The 20,415-nt window shown below is 46.1% G+C and overlaps 1 protein-coding gene across 14 annotated transcripts in view; it reads left to right on the top strand.

The window, feature by feature from the left end:
- PDE8B (phosphodiesterase 8B) overlaps positions 1-20,415 on the top strand; it is a 384,709-nt gene that overhangs the window by 74,101 nt on the left and 290,193 nt on the right. Inside the window, exon 7 of one of the 14 annotated variants that reach the window (XM_082836136.1) lies at positions 11,383-11,549. The exons of the other annotated variants lie outside the window; for them this stretch is intronic. The gene's annotated coding sequence lies outside the window, so the exon portion shown is untranslated. The remainder of the gene's footprint in view (positions 1-11,382; positions 11,550-20,415) is intronic. 14 annotated transcript variants of the gene reach the window in all.

Raw genomic sequence — 20,415 nt, 5'->3', positions numbered from 1 at the left:
AATGCATCCACTTTAAGTGTACAATTCAATGAGTTTTGATAAATGTATATACCCAAGTAGCCATGACCAAAATCAAGATATATCAGTAGAACATTTCTGTCATCTCAAAAAAATTCCCTTGTGCCATTTTACATGAATCTAATTTCCATCATTTCAGATTAGTTTTTCCTATTCTAGAACTTGACATAAATGGAATCATACAATATGTACTTTACTTCACAAAGCATGTTTTTGAGATTCATCTATGCTGTTGTATTCTCTAAATAACTAAGAAAATGAAAGGCAAGTCACAGATTGTGAGAAAATATTTAATATGTGTATCTGACAAAGGACTGGTGTCATGGATATTTTTAATATACAAAAATTTTTTCTAGTTTTTACAAAGTCAAACATATCAGTCTTTTTCTTAATGCTGATGTCTTTGGTGTTATTCTTAGAAAGTCACTATTATCCCTCACATTAAACAACTATTTATTTATAATTTTTAGCATTTTTATAGTGTTAAATTTTTTTTTTTGGTTATACGCAGGCCTCTCACTGTTGTGGCCTCTCCCGTTGCGGAGCACAGGCTCTGGACGCGCAGGCTCAGTGGCCTTGGCTCACGGGCCTAGCCGCTCCGCGGCATGTGGGATCTTCCCGGCCCGGGGCACAAACCCGTGTCCCCTGCTTCGGCAGGCGGACTCTCAACCACTGCGCCACCAGGGAAGCCCTATAGTGTTAAAATTTTAATTGAAAATTGAAACAAAATTAAATCTAAAATGAGAACATTAAAATATTTAATCTACCTGAATTACCTTTCAAAAATGTTAGCAAATTATCTCAATACCGTTTACTGATATTCCATCCACCCCCTCCCCCAATTTAAAATGCTTTGTTTACTAAATATTAAAATAGTTTAGACATTTTGGTCAATTCTGCTCCTTTTATTCTGTTTTTCAGCCTTGGGAACAGCTGAACACTCCTAGCAGTGCTAATCTCTTTTCTGTTTTGTGCCCTGTGAATACTGGCTCCTCTCTCTCTTTCTCTTTCTTTCTCTCTCCCCTCTTTCCCCCCTTTCTTTTTCTCTTTCTCATCCTTTTCCCCAATAGTATGTTGAAATACAATTAAGCCAACCACCTTTCCCCACCAAATCATCTTGATGTTATCTTTGGATTTAGTGAAAACATATTCTTTCCCTCCCAACTTTATTGAGGAGTAATTGACAAATATAATTGTATGTATTTAAAATGTATAATGTGATGATTTGATATACATATATCTTGTGGAATGATCACCAAGACCAAGATAATTAACACATTTATCACCTGTGAGAATATTCTTGATTTTAATAATGAGTTCATGTTTACTTGGTGAGAGTAAGACAGAAACAGGGGTATTAAAGCTAATAGGGGGACTTCCCTGGTGGCACAGTGGTTAAGAATCAGCCTGCCAATTCAGGCCACACGGGTTCGAGCCCTGGTCCGGGAAGATCCCACATGCTGTGGAGCAACTAAGCCCGTGCACCACAACTACTGAGCCAGTATGCCACAACTACTGAAGCCCATGTGCCTAGAGCCCGGGCTCTGCAGCAAGAGAAGTCACCACAATGAGAAGCCTGCGCACTACAGTGAAGAGTAGCCCCCGTTCACTGCAGCTAGAGAAAGCCCGTGTGCAGCAACAAAGACCCAACGCAGCCAAAAATTAATAAATAAATTTATTTAAAAAAAAAAAAGCTAATAGGAAGCCAGCCCATTACTAACCAATAATTCAGTGGCCCTGATCTTAGCAATGAGTAGAGAGAAAATGAGCCAGTTTTTTTAAATCACAAATACCTAATTTGTGCCTTTCCCAGGATCCAAGTCCATAGGTGAGCCCCAAAGAATTATTAACCATTCACAATAGTTCTTAGTAGTAATTGACTTATTTACACAAAGAATTGATTCCCATATTTGCTTTAACCAGACCTACAGACTAAATATACTTGACTTCAAATAAAGAAGACAGGTTAAAAGGGAGCATTAATCTTACTCATGGGAAAGTTACATTAAAATGATTTCTATGTTACTTTTCAAAGTAGCCATGTGCCATTGATTTTACCCATGAGGCAAGCATGTGAATAAATACCAAGAGAAGGAGCAAACAGAATGCCTTCTGAACTCAATTTTGTAATAGGAATGAGGGTCAGAGATAAAATTATGAGGACCCTAAACAGACACAGCAACTTAGGAAGAGAGGGAGATGGAGAAACGGCTTGCATGGCAATCCCTTCCCTGTTAGTGTAATGTCACTCTCTGCATTTGTCTTTGGGGAGATTATGGCTTAGTTTATCTAAGGATAGGATTCTTATGTAGAGTGTTTACATGGCTTAGTTGAAGTAATGGATAAGAACACTTAATAAAGGCTTATTTATGCTTAATAAATTTAAGGGTGTCATTATTGTGCTTCTGAAAGTATAAGGAAGACTGAAGAAAGGTTGTTATCTGCTGAAAAACTGTTGTTAGTGGGACTTTTTAGAAAAATCTTCATTTCCCCTTGAATAACCACTACTAACAGTTTGGTACAAATTTTCCCAGTCACAGTTTACAAAACAAGAAGTCTCACTTACAAGGATATAATAAGGAGTTTCTTTTCCCCAGTCCTTTGGGTCTGGCCCAAGGACTGGGTAAGCAGCTGTTTTGCAAAAGCTGGCCTCTCTCCTTTCCCCCTTCACAGTCTCTGCCCAATTGGCCAGCAAATCAATGAGGCTTAATGTCATCCAGTTTTTGAGTCAGGAATTAATAAACCATAGTCTCATAAAAAAATTGTTTATATGTTTATGGTATGTGAATTCATACTTTAAGAACTCCATACTCTGTTTTACAAGCAGAGCTTCTGCACCAACTCTAGCTTTCCCCATGGATCCTGTGGCCTTGTGGTCCCGTGGCCTTGTGGTCTTCTTCTTTGTACTCTGGTGTCATCTGTTAAGGACACTGAAGGTCAACTTCTAATCTCACTTTCTGGTAAATAAATGGTCTGCATGACCAGGATGAACCTCTAAATAGTTCAATGCCATGGAATCAGGTGGAAAGCTAACAGGAAAGTCCTTGGAGGAGGAAGAGAGAACGGATAGCCCATTTTTGACTCCCATGGTTGACTTCCACGGTTGACTTCCAGTCAAAGTAATTGGCATGTCATGCTTCCTACTTTTGTAAGGTATGACATGTTCAAAACCAGCTGGCACTGTGGGACCTGATCCCAGTTCTTTTACAAACTAGCCAGGTGGGCATTGCTCGTTCTGATAGTGTCTGTATCTTGACCCCTTTTGTTCATAATGGCGACAGTAATGTGTGTGTTGTGCCCCTCACGGTGTCATTCTAAAAGCTGTATGTAATAATAAATGTGATAGGGCTTTGTAAAATGCAGAACAATGTATATTCTTCTAAGGATGATGCCCTTTGACCCATTCACTCAGGGAGAAAAGAAAAAAGCTAAGTGCCTTGAAATCCAGAGGCCAGAGTTATAGGTTTACCTGCTCAGTCCTTCACCCAGCGATTCCGGTATGTATCTGCCCAAATGATGTCTAGAGTGGAAAACCGAGGAGAACCACTGAGCTCCCGGCTTTGAAGTCAACTCATGGGACCAAATGAGAAGAGGCGGTATGTGTGTTATATCCAAAACACTCCACTGCTGCAGCTTCTCCCCTTCAGACCCCACTCCCCACCCGCAGGCCCGCAGACTCGCATTCCCCAGAACTTAGTTGGAGTTGACAGAATCACCCCAAGCAGAATGTGTTGGCTGTGAGGGTGGGTGTTGGGGACAGGCACAGGTGTCTTTGTAGTGGGGGGGAGGACAAAGCAGGAGTGACTGGAGAGCGTCAGAAGTTATCCCAGCAAAGTGGCTTTGGGAAGGCACAGACAGAGCTTTGGGGAGGTTCTGAAGACCTCTCCCCACATCCATGCCGTTGGGTATGGATCTAGCTGATCACAGGTCTGGCCCCTGAGCCCAGTGAGGGCGAGATAGTGGGATGCCCATGAATGCTTAACAACCGGTTTGATGGAGGAAGAGGCAATAACTAAAGCCCTGATTTGTAGCGTGAACCAAATTCTCTGGTGTAAGTACTCCCACCCACCATGGCTGCGTTCAGGCTACCAGTGTGACGTCACTGGACACGGAATTGGGAAAATATGTGCAGTAACGCACCAGATGTAGTATTTGCACCGTAGAGACCCCATAGACATAAATAACTTCAAGTGCGTAGATGAGCGTATCATGAAATAATGAGGAAGTGATGAGGTTTAAGTGTAGATTACCCTGTTTTTAATATAATTTATTTAATTGTATGCCTATGTAATATAACTTTTAATAATGGCAGTGTTTAACAACGATCTGGCAAAAATTCTTGAAATTTTGACACTCGGTTCCTATGAGCCAGGACAAGCTGGGTCCAAAGGAGAAGAACAAAACGCTGAGTGTTAGTGGAATATCCAGCCTCTAGGTAGAGTACAAGGCTCCTGCCTCCTACTTCATCCCCTCCTCTGGCAGGACAAGAGCCCTAAAGTGGGTCTGAAACAAACAACTCGGCTTCCTTAACTATCATAACAACAAAGAATAAAACAAAACAACAACAACAAAAAACCCAAACCTTTACCCAGCTGGTATAAAATCTCCATCTTCATGGTTAACCCATGTCTGTCTAGCAGGGAGCAGGTATGGGAGGGAAGGGTTACAGGAAGGGTGAACTTTGAGATGTAAGGCAGATGAGAGCTTGGGCGTGTCAAAACAGACAGGGACTATCATAGAAGGTTCTAGAAGCCAGGAGTGGTATTTGGATGCTGGGTACTTAGACTGGAAGCAGGAAGATGATGGGAGGAAGCCATTGCCTTCACAGTTCTGCCCTAGGTCAGTTCTGGCACACTTTTTGAAGAACCACATCCCTTCATGAGACTCTTACGGTAAAGGAAAAAATTCTTCTGTGATCTCAGAAACATGGCTCATAAGATAGTTCTCCCAGAATTCAGGCCACAGAGCCGTCCTCGGCAGCCATAATGAGACACAAAATGAGAAGTGCCTGAGGCCTGGGTCCTACTGAATCCTACCCCGCTGAGTGCACATGGAAAGGAAAATGACCAGATGCCATTTCAGCCCATTATCGATCCAGTCTACTTCTTGAGTGGGAGCAGAGTTAAAAATCTAGTTCTAAAAATGGCATTGTAATCTGTGTCCTGGAATAATCACACCTATCTGAAGCCAGCGTGCATGCGTGTGAGTGTGAGTGTGTGTGTGTGCGTGTGTGTGTGTGCGTGTAGGGTGGGGTGAGAGAATGAACACTGCCTTGCATGGATATGCAGCAGTGATTTTCTTTCCCATTTTATGTTTTCTTTCTACCCACACTGGAGAGTGGGGGAGGAGGGAGACAGGCACCAGCACTGCTGAGTCCCTTCAGGACCCTGCCCCTTCCATGTGTTATCCATGCAGTGCTCACCAGCCTCTGAGGCAGGCAACGTCTAGCAGCCACGAACAGGTAAAACTGTGTTTTAAACTTATTTATGGGACACCAAGGCCACTCTCTTTTCCCCATGCTCTGTGGCTGCTAATCACGTCCTTCACAGATCAGACCAGAGATGTCCGGAGCTGGGTCATACTCATCTCAGTACACCCAGCCCCAGAATGGTCCCCATCACAGAGGAGAGTTCTACCAATTCATGTTGAAGTTATAGTGATTTCAGAGCAAAGACAACATGTCAGTGTTTGACTCACAGAAAGTTAATTGGGAAGAGACTCCACAGTCATCCTAGATTTAGTGATACCCCGTAAGAGTCAAGACATAAAAACAGAAAATGGCGGACACAAATCCCTGCACCTGTATTAACAGGTATTGGCTTATTTGTAAGTGTGGCACTGCTTGTCACCATTCCTCAGAGCACTTTGAAGTCAGATGCCCTTTGATGACAAAGTTGTATTAGATTGTACAGCAGACCATGTCTGTTTTTGCCTTTGGGGTACAGGGATGCTTAATACTTTGAGAAAAACCTAATAGAGGCATAGCTAGATTGACAAAGATAGAACTTGGTGGGAAAGAATGTTTCTACTACAGAATTATTTACCATGGGCTTCACTTAGATCTTCGTAGTCCAGAGTATGTTTAAAATGTGAATCAGGGCTTCCCTGGTGGCGCAGTGGTTGAGAGTCCGCCTGCTGATGCAGGGGACACGGGTTCGTGTCCCGGTCCGGGAAGATCCCACATGCCTCAGAGCGGCTGGGCCCGTGAGCCATGGCCGCTGAGCCTGCACGTCCGGAGCCTGTGCTCCGCAACGGGAGATGCCACAACAGTGAGAGGCCCGCATACCACACACACAAAAATATGAATCAATATCCCCAGGCTGAATTGCACACCACTTTTCAGTGGCACATCTGAGTTAAGGGAGCCACAGAGACCTCCATCAAATCTACACCAGCTCCGTCCCTGTGCAAGAGGGCACTCAGCTCTCCCCTCCTGCACTCACCTTGCTCTTCTCCAGGAAGAGACATGTCCTCTCAATTGATTCCCAGGAAACCTGGGGACAAGCTGGCTGCCCCTGAAAAGGGAAATTTGAATGGAAGAAAATAGACTAGGGGAAGCTGAGGGGATGAGTAGAAGGAATTGTGACATCTGCTAAGAATGCCACTGTGTCCCAGGAAACCCCCAGCACGGAAGTGAGGCCCGCTCTGTGGGACTGGGGATTCTTGAGGGAGAAGAAACATGGTCCCCGTGACGTTAGAGCCCCCACCTGTTTACACCAACTGGTTTCCACCACCCAACGGGGTAAATTGAGCTGCATATTTGATGATGAGGAAGTGGAATGTGAGAATTCTCGTTATTGACGTCAAGCTTGCCTTTCATTTTATTTATACCCGTGACATTGTGACACGGGATCTAAGTTTCCATTGTATTTTTTACCTCTGTTAGGACGCGAGTGATGATAAGTAAATTTGTGCCGGGGCCTGGAAAACAATATTTTCAATTAATTTGAAGCCAGGGTCCCTGCAAGATTCGGTGTCTCTGCCTTCCCACCTGCCCGCCCCTCCCTTGAACTGCTCAACTGACCACTGCAAAGGGCGGAAGGGACCATGCTCCTACAGAGGACGCCCCCCCCCCCCGGGAAGTCAGATCTTGAGGCATCCAGCTGCCCACTCCTCACTGGTGACAGGCTGTTCCTTCCTGGCCCAGACGCTGGAGGGAGGCCAGGGAGCAGTGAGGCCGCTCGGCAGCCCCGGCGCAGAGCCCCGGCCACTGTCTGCACATGAATCTGGGCTCTGGCGCCAGGAGCGTGGCTCCGGGTCCCTGATCCAGAGCTGCCTGTGCAGAAACCACGCGTGCTCTGGTGGGCCCCACTCCTTCTGTCCCTTAGGTGCAAGGCTGGGTCAGGAGCAGAGATGGATCTGGAAGAAATGACAGGAGCAGTTAGGGCTCCTTGACTGGGGCAAGTGTGAGTTATGTCCCCATGTGCCAAAGCGGCCTTTGGAGGTGTGCCTAGGATGGAGGAGAGAGTGGCACATGTGTCCGGCAAGTGAACAGGGTGGGCGGTACCCCCAACTCCTTGCTGGAGGCCCAACCCTACGAACAGCCTCCCTCCACTACCTCCCCGGCCTCCACTCCAGACGCAGTGTCTGTAGCATGGGGCCCTGTCCTGCCCTGAGATGAAAGCTCCGCCTAGGTCCCTGCAGACCTGCCACTATTTCAGTAGGGCCTCCTGTCACCAGCTTTTCAACAATGTTTTCCAGCCTCTGACCCCGGAGAAATCTCAGCTTCCTTGTACTCAGTTCAGAAGATGTTTGTTTTTCAGGATTGTGATGCAGACATCTGATAAGGGAGGCCTCAGGCCTTCCACGCTAGTAAACCAACAGAGTCTGAGGATTTAAAAACCGAGAAGCCCAAGGACAACCACGCCCTGAGAGGTGGCAGAGTGCCAACTCCTGTCACCTGGAATCTTCCAAGACTTTTAGAAATGGGTGTCAGTGAGTTTTCACTACCTTTACTTTCCATACCTTGTTTGTTTTGCTTTTGAAGCGAAGGTTTCCAGTAGCACTAACAAAACTGGATCTGCGTTTTATTGAATCTACTGTAGATCGTAGCTTGACTTGGTGTTGCCTCCTACTTGTGTGTCACTTTTCTCTGTCAATTTAGGTAAAAATGGCGCAGAGTAAACTGTTGTCTAGAAATACAGTGTGGGAAGCCAGAGAGAACACCTCCACAGCTGTCCTGGTATCTCACCCCTAACTGACCCACAGGGAAGGAGTTGCTTGGTGCGGAAGGGCCCGTCTTCACGTGCAGCAGCTTAGGGCCAGGTCTTTAGAATTCCATCTGCAACAGCCCACCCAAGACCCGCTTCTGAAAGCCTGTGTCTGTTAAAGCAGCCTGTCTCAAACGCTTCCATGCGCGGTTATATCAAGCGCTTCTGACTAGGTGCTGGGGTGGAGGTGAGGGCCAAGGGCAAGGAGTTATGAATGAGACACGGGCCATTTCCATCAGCCAGAAATTACGGAAGTAACACAAGACTGCGGGAAGTAAAAGTCTGGTGGTAAGGAAGGCCTAAGTGGGCTGCATGGGCTCAGAATATAACTGGACAAGCTCTGAGTTTCATATTGGGATATTGGTGTCACTTAGACATCCCTTTCCCAAGGCTCATTGGAGGGTTGTTTGGAACAAGTGCATGAAATTTGTAGTCAGGCAGTCTGGGGTTCAAGTACTTCCTTATGAGTTCTATGATCTTGGGAAGGTACTTAAACTCTCTAAGCCTCAGTTTCCACATCTATAAAAGGGAGATACAGAGCTTGTCACTTAGGATTACTGTGGGGATAGAATGAGATTCGGAAGACAAGCATGTCCGCAGCATTGAGCGTGTAGTATGGGCTTCCTTGCCTTCCGCATTCGGACTGGGGATGGGAGAGCCCCACAGAGGGTCTGCTTTTTTTCTTTTTTAATTGAAGTCTAGTTGATTTACAATGTTGTGTTAGTTTCAAGTGTACAGCAAAGTGATTCAGTTATACCTGTGTGTATTCTTTTTCAGATTCTTCTCCGTTATAGGTTATTACAAGATATTGAATATAGTTCCCTGTGCTATACCGTAGGACTTTGTTGTTTATCTATTTTATACATAGTAGTGTGTATATGTTAATCCCAAACTCCTGATTCATTCCTCCCCCTCCCTTTCCCCTTTGGTAACCATAAGTTTTTTTCCTTTGTCTATGAGTCTGTTTCTAAATAAGTTTATTTGTATCATTTTTTTAGATTCCACACATAAGTGATATCATGTTATATTTGTCTTTCTCTGTCTGACTTACTTCACTTAGTACAATAATCTCTAGGTCCATCCATGTTGCTATAAATGGCATTATTTCATTCTTTTTTATGACTGAGTCCATTGTGTGTATGTATGTGTATATATGTATGTTTGTGTGTATGTGTGTGTGTGTGTGTATATATATATATATATATATATATATATATATCTCACATCTTCTTTATCCATTCATCTGTTGATGGACATTTAGGTTGCTTCCATGTCTTAACTATTGTAAATAGTGCTGCTACAAACACAGGAGTGCATGTATCTTTTCGAATTAGAGTTTTCATCTTCCGGATATATGCCCAGGAGTGGGATTGCTGGATCATATGGCAACTTTATTTTGTTTTTTTTTTTTGCGATACACGGGCCTCTCACTGCTGTGGCCTCTCCAGTTGCGGAGAACAGGCTCCAGACGCACAGGCTCAGCGGCCATGGCTCACGGGCCCAGCCGCTCCGTAGCATGTGGGATCTTCCCGGACCAGGGCACGAACCCGTGTCCCTTGCATCGGCAGGCGGACTCTCAACCACTGCACCACCAGGGAAGCCCCAGAGGGTCTGCTTTTAAGTCTTAGCCTAGCCAGGTGGTTCCACTTTTCTGAGTTCTCTTTGGGATGGGCTGTGAAGGTTGGGAATCTGTGTGTGGACAGAACGGATATGACTGTGCTGATTAAGATGTGGGGCGAAGGGGCAGGTGATCCCCTGGGTTCAGGGACACAGCGTGGGGAGAGGGATTGTCTTCATGAGTAGGCGTTGGAGGAGACGAGCTGAGGGACATGGAAACATACGCGACTAACCTGATCCTCACCGAGCTCTCCCAGGAGGAGCTGGGTTGGGGCAGGTGAGGTGGCCTCTGCCAGGACTCTTCTGCCTTGGAAGTTCATGTGAACCTCTTTTTGTCTTGGGGTCGTGGGTGGGAGGGAGGGAATACTGAGGGCCCATAGTACACTCTACCTTGAGCTAGAGTCCCCAGGACAAGCCCTGAGGCCCTTCTCCTGTCCACCAACCCCTGTCGTGGCCCCCAGCAGCCAGCTACCCATAATCCCCTGGGAGTCGTTCTGGGTGTCCCTGCGTCATGTGAAGGCTTGGCCGGGATAAGCATCTAGTGACACTGCTGTCAGGAGGGATCTTTCATCAGCCAGGGGGAGAAAAAATTTAAAAGTTATTTTTGTGAGGAAATTGACATCCAAACATCATACCTATCTAACCCAGCCAAGGTGGAAAGTGAACCTTGATTCCATATTATACGCATTAGACCTGAAAGAGAAGAGTGAATTTTTGGGTTAACAGAGCCGCTGAGGCATCTGTGCCAGCTTCAGTGACTCCAAGCAAAAAGCAAGAGTGGTCAAAGTCTACCGAGACCCTGAGAATCTCACATAGTTAAAAATTTTGTTCTCTTCCCAAGCTACTGATAAACAACAACTACCTAAATCTCTGGATCCACCCCCACCCCCTCCACTGCCACACACACCCTCTTATCCATGTGGCTTCTCAGCAATGGAAAGAGAAGAGGGGCTGAGACACAGGGGGTCATGGGTCCTCTTCACTCTATGTGGTGAGTAAGTGAAGCTTGGCTGTCTTTTATGCTGTGTCGTTCATGACTAGAGGCAAAAGCCCACATGGTGGGCTCAAGAAGGACTCTGGAGCCTCACAGGCAGGTTGGCTCGTGGGCGGGCTATGGTTAGAAAAAACTGACAAATGAATAAGCATCGCTCGAGTACATGCTGTGTGGCACGCACAGTGTAAAGCTTTGGGTGGACATGGTCCCTGCCTTCATAGAGCTCAGAATCTGGTGAGGAAGATAGATTTTAAACAAAGAAAAATGCTAACGGTTATATAATTTGCAGATTGTGATAAATGAATAGCTCTCATGAGAGAGAATAACCGTGGGGATATAATAGAGACTGGGGAGCTGGGGTCAAGGAAGGTCTCTCTGAGGAAGTGACAGTAAAGATAAAGCCTAGAACAGTGCTGCTCAAATTTTAATGTGCATCAGAATCACCTGGAGAGTTTGTTACTAAACAGGTTTCTGGGTCCCACCCCCAGAGTTTCTGATTCAGTAGGTCTGAGGTGGGTCCCAAGAATTTGCCTTTCTAATAAGTTCCTAGGTGATGCTGAGGCTGCTGGTTTGGAGACCAAGCTCTGAGAACCACTGGCCTGGAGGATCTATAGGAATTAGCCAGGTGAAGAGCGTGGAGGAGAAGACCAGTGAGCGGAGGGAGAAGTGTGTGCCAGCACCCTGATGTGGGAAAGATCTGGGAGCTTCAGGTAATGGAACGGTCAGTGCCCTCAAGGCAGTGTATTAATGGACCAGTGGCTTGAGGTGATGTTAGAGATGAACCTGACCCTCATCCCCATCCTGAAACTCACCCTAACAGAGCTACTGCCAGTGGTAGCATTTCTAAGGATGATGGTTCCATTGACCCTTGGAGATGTCCTGCTGCCACGTGGGGCTAGTGGAGCTGTGCTGGCCCTGAGATACTGTGAGACTAATGTGATAATGTATGCAAAGGGCTGAGCACAGATCAAATGCCCAGTCCATTCTAGTATTCTTTCCTCCCTCTATTCCCTGGCTTGAAACATGGCCCTGTCTCAAGTTCCCTATTTTAGCTAGAGGGACATGTTGCTAAATTGGTGCTGTCCTGGAGATGCAAGCAAAAAGAGTACATGTGACAGGAATCCGTGGTACCTCAACTGGGATCTGGTTCAATGACTATAGATAAGGAATCTGGATACCACTTCCAAAGGGCAGGTGTATGTGTGTGTTTTCCTACATCTCATGCAATTTATAAATGTCGCAGGATTTTAAGCCAAGGAAAGCATGGGTTGGGTTTCTGGAGCCAAAGTGCACAGTTAGCATTAGGCCAATTCAATTCTGAGTACATTTTTTGAGTCCTTACTCTGTGCCAGGTGCCATGCTAGGTGCTGGGAAGACAGACGTAGGTGATCAAGGCTGGGTCCCTGCTCCTGAGGAGCTCCTAGTCTCACTGGGACATGGATACAAAAATAATGCAGAGCGGTGAGATAAAAGCCATAACAAAGTTCTGTACAAAGGGCAATAAAAACTCAGGAGAGAGAGCAGTTCTGCCTGGGGAAGACGGAGGTCACAAACAGTAAGTGACATCAGAGCCAAGCCTGGAAAGGAAATATCTAGAGAATGAGCAGAACTGAAGGATAAATGAACAAATCTTTAAGAACTTTTTTGTTATTGTCTTATGCTTTGACCTAAGTCGTCATTATGAGCTACTAAGATACATGGCCACATGGTGTTGAGTTTGATTTAAAATATTGCATAAACCGTTATATATAGAAACACATATGGAAACAATCTGAAAATATTTCTCCTCAAATATAGTGCCATTTGCTTTTATGAATTTGCTATTTCTGGATGAAAATGTGAAATATGGTTTGGTCTTCTGAGACTCAGAAGAAATTATATCACTATTCCAGTGAAAATAATTTTGGTGGTTAATTCATACATTTATTTAGTCAGTCGACAAACATTTAGTTAGAAATTTCAGTTTTTGTTTTTTTTTTTGCGGTACGCGGGCCTCTCACTGCTGTGGCCTCTCCCGTTGCAGAGCACAGGCTCCAGACGCGCAGGCCTAGCGGCCACGGCTCACGGGCCCAGCCACTCTGTGGCATGTGGGATCCTCCCGGACCCGGGGCACAAACACATGTCCCCTGCATCAGCAGGCAGACTCTCAACCACTGTGCCACCAGGGAAGCCCCAGAAATTTCAGTTTTTGGAGCACTGTAGTGGAGACAACAAAGATATGTAAGACATTGTCCTGCCCTCAGGACTCTTCAAGCCTTAGGAGTGAGAAAAACACCTGAGTAGTGTTTTTATTCTAACACAAGTGAGTAGTAAGTGGTACGAATGAGTACAGACAAAATGCTCCAAGTATCTAGAGGAAAAAAAGCTATTTTCGGATCAGGAAAATCATAGAAAGCTTGACCATTTATGGAGAAGCCATTTGCACTAGACCTAGTAGGGTGGGAAGGGATTGGACATACAGAACCGAGGCAGGGGGAGAGGTATTCCAGGCAGAGGCAGGTTTGTGATCAAAAGGAGAAGGAGGTCACTTGGAAGCGGCACTTTGTCCCATTTAGGGTGTGACGTGGGGAAAGAGCTAGAATTGGTAGATGTCAGCCTCACAACCAAAGTTTGAACTTGATTCCACTGGCTGTGACTTCTTGGAATTTGAAATGCCAAGCATTTGTCACTTGTTTCCTCGTGCGCTTGTTTTCGTTGGCATCTCAGGCCTAACCTTTGTCTTGGCATAATTTTGTCCAACCCATAGGATATATTTTAAAAAATCAGTCTGTGGGGCTTCCCTGGTGGCGCAGTGGTTGAGAGTCCGCCTGCCGATGCAGGGGACACGGGTTTGTGCCCAGGTCCGGGAAGATCCCACATGCCGCGGAGCGGCTGGGCCCGTGAGCCATGGCCGCTGAGCCTGCGCGTCCGGAGCCTGTGCTCCGCAACGGGAGAGGCCACAGCAGTGAGAGGCCCGCGTACCGCAAAAACAAAAATCAGTCTGTGTAGGCTGATAGTAGTAAAATCTCAATGTGGCTCCAATAGCTGTAAAGGCCACAGGTTGAAAGTAGACCCTTTTCCTTAGGAATTTGTGACTCTACCTCTGGAGGTTGAAAGAAATGGGTTCTGTATTGGCGTCCCTTCAGGAAACTATGAAGGCTTGCCCTACAAAGGTGTGGATGGGTGTGGGCAGGCTTCCGGGAAACCAACAAGGGATGGTGCAGTTTCCATGGGCTAGTGAGAGCCGAGAAGCTATTACCACCCAGAGGCCAATAGTAACACGCCACTAGGAGGATGGTCACGGGCTCAGAGATGCAGCAGATGCTGGGACTGAGAAAGCTCTGTGCTGCTATGGAGACACACAGCTACTGCCCTGCTCCCATCCTATGCTGGTACCTCCCATTGCTGAACCCAGCTCTCGTGAGCCAGAGACCAAGGGGCCCATGATGTATTCCTTACAGGTCAGCCTCCCAGGGCACAGGGTCGGGGAGGAAGGATGGAGAGCCCATCTGGAGGGGCAAACAGAGACTATCCAGCACAATCCTTTTTAGCTTTTGAATATTTTTAGCTTTAGTAATATGATTCCAAAACCACCCAAACTACGAAAAGCCTTCATTTAACAAATATGTTCCAAACACCCCTATGGTTCTCAGGAATTTAAAAGAATTAAGAAACACAGAAAATAGATTGGATGGATAGATGAATGCATGGTTGGCGAAGGAGTCTTTGGCTGGGACAATTCACTAAATAGTAACTCAGCTAGATTGCGAGGTTGGTGAATACAGGGATTGGGCTGGGTTTCTTCATTGTTGAATCCTCGATGACCAGTACTATGCCTGGAGCTTAGTAGACCCTGATAACTGTTTATTGGAATAACGTGATGGATGAAACATCAAGAACACCAAGCAACATAAATGTGAGTCTGGGGTCTTAGGTCAGGGGAACCCAAAGTTAGGGTCAGGACCTAACATTCTCTGACCCAGGAGAAGCAGGTAATGACAGTGTTTATCTTTCTGCTTCTAGTACTTTTTAGGTCAAAGGACCTCCCAGGAACAAAGGCCATTTAATGGTGTTGGGGAGATAAAGGATAATCTTTCCTTTCAATCTTTCAATCTTTTTCAGCAGCTTAAAAGGGCAACATTATAACGCCTGCATTCCAATCTCAATTCATTCATTCATTTTTTCATTTAGTGACTTAGCCCTCAAGGAGCTTAGTCTGGTAGGAGCCACAGACATGACACAGGAAACTGCAGTGCTACTGCTGGCTACACAGAATGCAGGCCGCTGTGGGAGCAATAGGGGGGCGCCCTACACGGGCTGGAGGTCTCCCAGTAGGAAAGTTGGGTCCTGAAGGACTATCCCACCTGTTTATTGCTGGCATCCACCCATGCCTTCTCCCTCAACCGCAGAATAAAGAAGTAAGAAAGTATCAGTAAGTAGATAAGTAAGTAAGTAAGTAAATGTCTTGAGATGCAAATTACTGGCTAAGGTGACACTTGGACTCAGATGCATTCACACCAAAGTGCCATCAGCCAATCAGTGAACTCAGGTGGAGGGTTCATCCCTTCCTCACCCTAGAGAAGAGGAGCAAAAGGTCAGGAGGGCACAAAGCCGGTGTCTGGACAGGAGAGAGGAGAGAACAGGTGCAGCAAGGGAGGCTGGGGGATGTCTAGACAAACCTCATTGATTGCAGGATTGTTTTTGGAGGATCAGTACTATTTACCTTTAACTCTGCAAACAAATGGAAGGTGTGTGCGGAGCGTTCTTTGTTTAGCCATGCTCATTTGTTTGCTTTTTATTTTTTTTTCTTAGCCCCTAGCAACTGAACATAGGGTCCAAGGTCTCAGAAATGTTGTTATGGACCCACGCGATGTGTGTTAACGCGGATCCACCTGATTTATGAAGGTGGTTGGCTGGTTTTAAAACATGGGCAATTCGGGGGGCTTCCCTGGTGGCGCAGTGTTTGAGAGTCCGCCTGCCGATGCAGGGGACACGGGTTCGTGCCCCGGTCCGGGAAGATCCCACATGCCGCGGAGCGGCTGGGCGGAGCGGCTGGGCCCGTGAGCCATGGCCGCTGAGCCTGCGCGTCCGGAGCCTGCGCTCCGCAACGGGAGAGGCCACAACGGTGAGAGGCCCGCGTACCGCAAAAACAAAAAAACAAAACCCGAAAAACATGGGCAATTTTGTTACAAATTTGCTTCATTCCCAGACGTTTTGTTAATCAGTACATTCTTGTCTTTCCCTTGAGTATTATGACTAGGAATGGGAGGAAAAAAATAAGTTGGGGACGAGGAGCAGAGGGGGAAAAAAGAGTGTTGGTCAAAATCTAAGGGGCAAGGATTTGTTTTTAAAGATTTTTTTGATGTGAACCATTTTAAAGTCTTTATTGAATTTGTTACAATATTGTTTCTGTTCTATGTTTTGGGTTTTTGGCCAGAGGCATGTGGGATCTTAGCTCCCCATCCAGGGATCGAACCCGCACCCCTGCATTGGAAGGCGAAGTCTTAACACTGGACCACCAGGGAAGTCCCTGGATGTCTTAATTTATCTATATTGCCCTCATTTTTCAAGAAAGCCTGCTAGAGTTTGAGAATTTGATTAAAATGCATTTTAATTCTTAGATAAATTTGGAAAATAGAAGTGTTTTCTAAATTTACTTCCTCCTCCTTCCACTGATTTTTTAACGGAGGATAAAACATCTAGCCCCAGAAAGTTTTGTTGGTTTAAGAGGGTGTGTGTGTGTGTGTGTGTAAGGCTATATTTCATTTTCAATAAGAATACAAGTTCTGTTACTCTCTCCATTTGCAGTCTTTCAGGTGTTGAGAGTTTTGTTGTCCTTGGCCTGGAAGATGTTAGGCTGGGACGGACCTCTGGCCAGAGAGCAGATTACTTACCTTCTGGACTTCTACTGAAGTCTCCTTTGTCCAGCCCTCTCTGTTCACCTCTTGAAAGCCTTCAAGGCTAGATCCTTAGCTCCCCTGCTCAGAGCTTCCTCTCGTATCTTTATGTTGATGATGCCCAACTTTTTAGCTCCAACAGAAACGTTTCCCATCACCTGCAGACCTGTTTCCTCTTACTGTCTAGACATCTCTCCTGTGTGTTCCCCAGGTACCTCAGACCCCATTGACTCAAAACTGCTCACCAGAGTGCTTGCTTTTGCCCAACCAGTGCCTGTCTTAGTGGGAAATAGCAGCATCCAAGAGTTGCCCACTCACAGCCCATTGGTTTCCAAATCCTATTCTGTCCCTGGATTTCTTTCCCGTTTTTCCCCCCCTCACCATTCCTGATGCCAGTGCAGTCTTTCAGGCTCTCCTCCACTCTTCTGGATGATTATTAGTTGTCTCCCTGCCTCTCTTAGCCTTCTCCAACCCATGCTTGCCTCCACCACCAAATTTATCTTTATAATGTACAAATCTCCATGTTGTGTAGTCCTTGTGCAAAATCTTTCAGAAGTTCTTCATTTCCTAGCTCTTTATATCAGTGGACAAGTTGTTTAAATAGTTTCCTTCTCTTTATGTGGGTTTTCCTCCTATCATATGGGCCACAGCTCCTTCCTCGTTTTGCTGGTATCTCCTCTGCTGAACCTCGAAAGGTGGGCAGGCCCAGCATGCGGTTCACCGCCCTTTCTGATTACACACCCCGTGGCTTACAGAAGCATCTACACGTTGATGACTCCCACATGTATGGCTCCAGTCCTGACCTTTCTACTGAGCTCCGGACACAGATCCAGCTGCTTCCTTGCCATCTGCACTTGGATGTCTAATAGAGACTCAGACTGAACAAGGCCAAAGCAGGGCTCTTGATTTCCCACCCATTCTTTTCCTGCTCTTTCCTCACCCTTCCCCATCTCAGTAAATGGCATCGCCATCCACCCAGCTGCTCAGGCCAAAAACCTGGGGTTTTTGCTGTTTCTTCTCTCTCCTCACTCCACTCCCCACATGTACTCCATCATGAGTCCTGTCAGCCTTACTTTCAAAACCACGCATCCCCAACCTGATCATTTCTACCGTCTCCGCCGCTTTCTCCTTAGTCATCACCGCCTCCCCCTGGATTGTGGCAACAGCCTCCTGCTGCCCTATGAACCCCTAGCACGGATCCTCCACACAGTGGCCAGAGTGATCTTTTCAAAAAGCCAATTGTATCATGTTTCTTCTCTGCCTAACACTGTCACCAGGCTGCTTGTTGCACCCGGCCATACCCACACTGGCCTCCTGTCTCTTCCTGGAACTTACCAAGCTTGTGCAGCCTTAAGGATTTTGCATTTGCCATTCCCCTCTCTGGGACCCTCTTCCCTCAGATCTTTGCATGCCCAGCTCCTTGGGACAATCCATGTGTCAGTACAAACATTCCCTCCTGGAGAAGCCCTCTCTGACCTTCCAAAGTCACCTCTCTCCGTCTCCTTCTATTGCAATCATTTGTTTTATTATCTTCAGCTCATGCTAAAATGATCTTCTTCTTTCTTTTATTTTTTCATGTTAATTGCCTCTCTTCCCTCCACTAGAATGTAAGCAGTACGGATTCATCTTGTTTCCAATCTGTTTTTTATATATATTGGGTATAAGTGTCAGTGAGTGGGGGAGGGTTTAGGCTCTCAAACACACTTGAAGGAATACTTGGGCACAGTGGGCTCTCTTCAGATACAAGTGCAAGTTTATGCTTCTGGCCTCCTGCTGAGAAATAATGATGAGAGAGATTTTCTTGGTAATGCTAAACTTCCCAGTCCACAATTAATCTTTGCAGATCTGTAACTCCAAGCCACAGGGCTAATGCCCATCCGTGTGACAAGACCGGTTTACTCAAAACTCTCTATACCTCTGTCTCTTTGACTTGAGCCCTCCTGAGGAGAGGGATCCAGGTTGGAGAATGTCTGATCTAGAATTCTGTAGGAGGTGTGTTGGGTTTCCTTAGGGTGGCTTTGCTAGTTGGACTGAGATTTCAATATGATTAGGGAAGACTGGGGCTAGGATCCTGAATGTACTCACATATTTAGAGTAAGGGAGGCCACAGGTGACACTAAGTGGCCTCTCAAAGTCTGTTGTCAGAAGGTCGGTAATGTTACTGTGTATTCCTTTGGTTCGGGATAGGGATGGTGGTAATGGGATAATGCTATACCAAATGGATGGAAGAATTACAAGAAGAGTTTAATGCACATATTGCCATAGAAGGTAAACCATGGACTTAATTTCTCCAGAAATTGCCACGTGCTGGTAGCACTTGAAGGTACTGGTCTTTCCTATTGCGGCAATCATGTAAGTACCAGCTTGTCAGCACTATCAACACCTTCAATCTTCAAAGAATGACCAGTGCTATGTTCAGAGGAGCCTAAATGGTGCACCCCATTTGTTTTAACCTCATCAGTGGAACCAAAGTCTTGTTATCGATACATAACTGCTGCTCTTCCAGCCCTGAGTGGTCAGGCTGCTTCTTTTTTTTTTTAATTAATTAATTAATTAATTAATTTTTGGCTGCGTTGGGTCTTCATTGCTGCGTGTGGGCTTTCTCTAGTTGCGGCAAGTGGGGTCTGCTCTTCGCTATGGTGCACGGGCTTCTCATTGCGGTGGCTTCTCTTGTTGCGGAGCTGGGGTTTCAGTAGTTGTGGCACACAGGCTAAGTAGTTGTGGCTCGCGGGCTTTAGAGCGCAGGCTCAGTAGTTGTGGCGCACGGGCTTAGTTGCTCCGTGGCATGTGGGATTTTCCCGGACCAGGGATGGAACCCGTGTCCCCTGCATTGGTAGGCGGATTCTTAACCACTGCACCACCAGGGAAGTCCTGGTCAGGCTTCTATTTATTCCCTATGAGAAAACAACTCCCCCCCGCCACCCCCCTACGTATCTCTTCTTATTGGGTTATGGACCTGAAGCAGGTAGATGCCAGTACACGTCTGGGCCATGAGCTGCCTTCCTCCCTCTCATATTCCAAACAGCTAGACACATAGGGCCATAGGCAAAGCTGTGGAATGGGTGAAGTTGGTTTTTGCTGCCCATTTCCTTTTACCCCAGAAATGTTTACTCTTCCTAAGTAAGCATGGTGTTGAGTTGCTCTTCAGAGAAGAGAGCACCAGATACACAGTACACAGTCTTATGAAGGTTTTAAAGGCACAAAGAGTTGCCACAGATAGAAATATTTACAGTTTGAAATTTTAGGATAGAGCAATGCTGAACCGATTAGGACCAAAACAACAACAACAACAAAACAACACTCCAAGGAAATTATAAGGCATGTAAAATCTGGGTGGAGGAGACATTATGGCCATGAGCAGGGGTGGGCTGGACTCTAGCCCCTCTGAGTTAAATCATCCCATACTGGCTATTGCTACTTACCTGGCTTAGTCCAGGGAGAGACATGGGCGCTGTTTCACTCCTGGCAATAGGGGTGCAAAGGGAGGGACAGGCCAGTGACACTACACTGGAAGAGGTGGCTGGTTGGTTCAGAGAGCAACGGAGAAGGAGGGAAGCCAGATGGCTGTGGCTTGAATTGGGAGAGTTGTTAGTGGCATTAACCACCAGGAATCAGATTTGGTAGGGAGATGATGCTTCCTGGTTCAGAAACTTTCATTGTGAAATGTTGGTGGGACTCTCGTAGAGATGTCCAGTAAGCA

The sequence above is a fragment of the Leucopleurus acutus genome (genome assembly GCF_964270905.1).
Source record: "Leucopleurus acutus genome assembly, chromosome: 3".
In the NCBI taxonomy this organism is placed as follows: domain Eukaryota; kingdom Metazoa; phylum Chordata; class Mammalia; order Artiodactyla; family Delphinidae; genus Leucopleurus; species Leucopleurus acutus.
The sequence above is the reverse complement of the archived record's forward strand: the minus strand, read 5'-3'. Positions and strand labels throughout refer to the sequence as shown.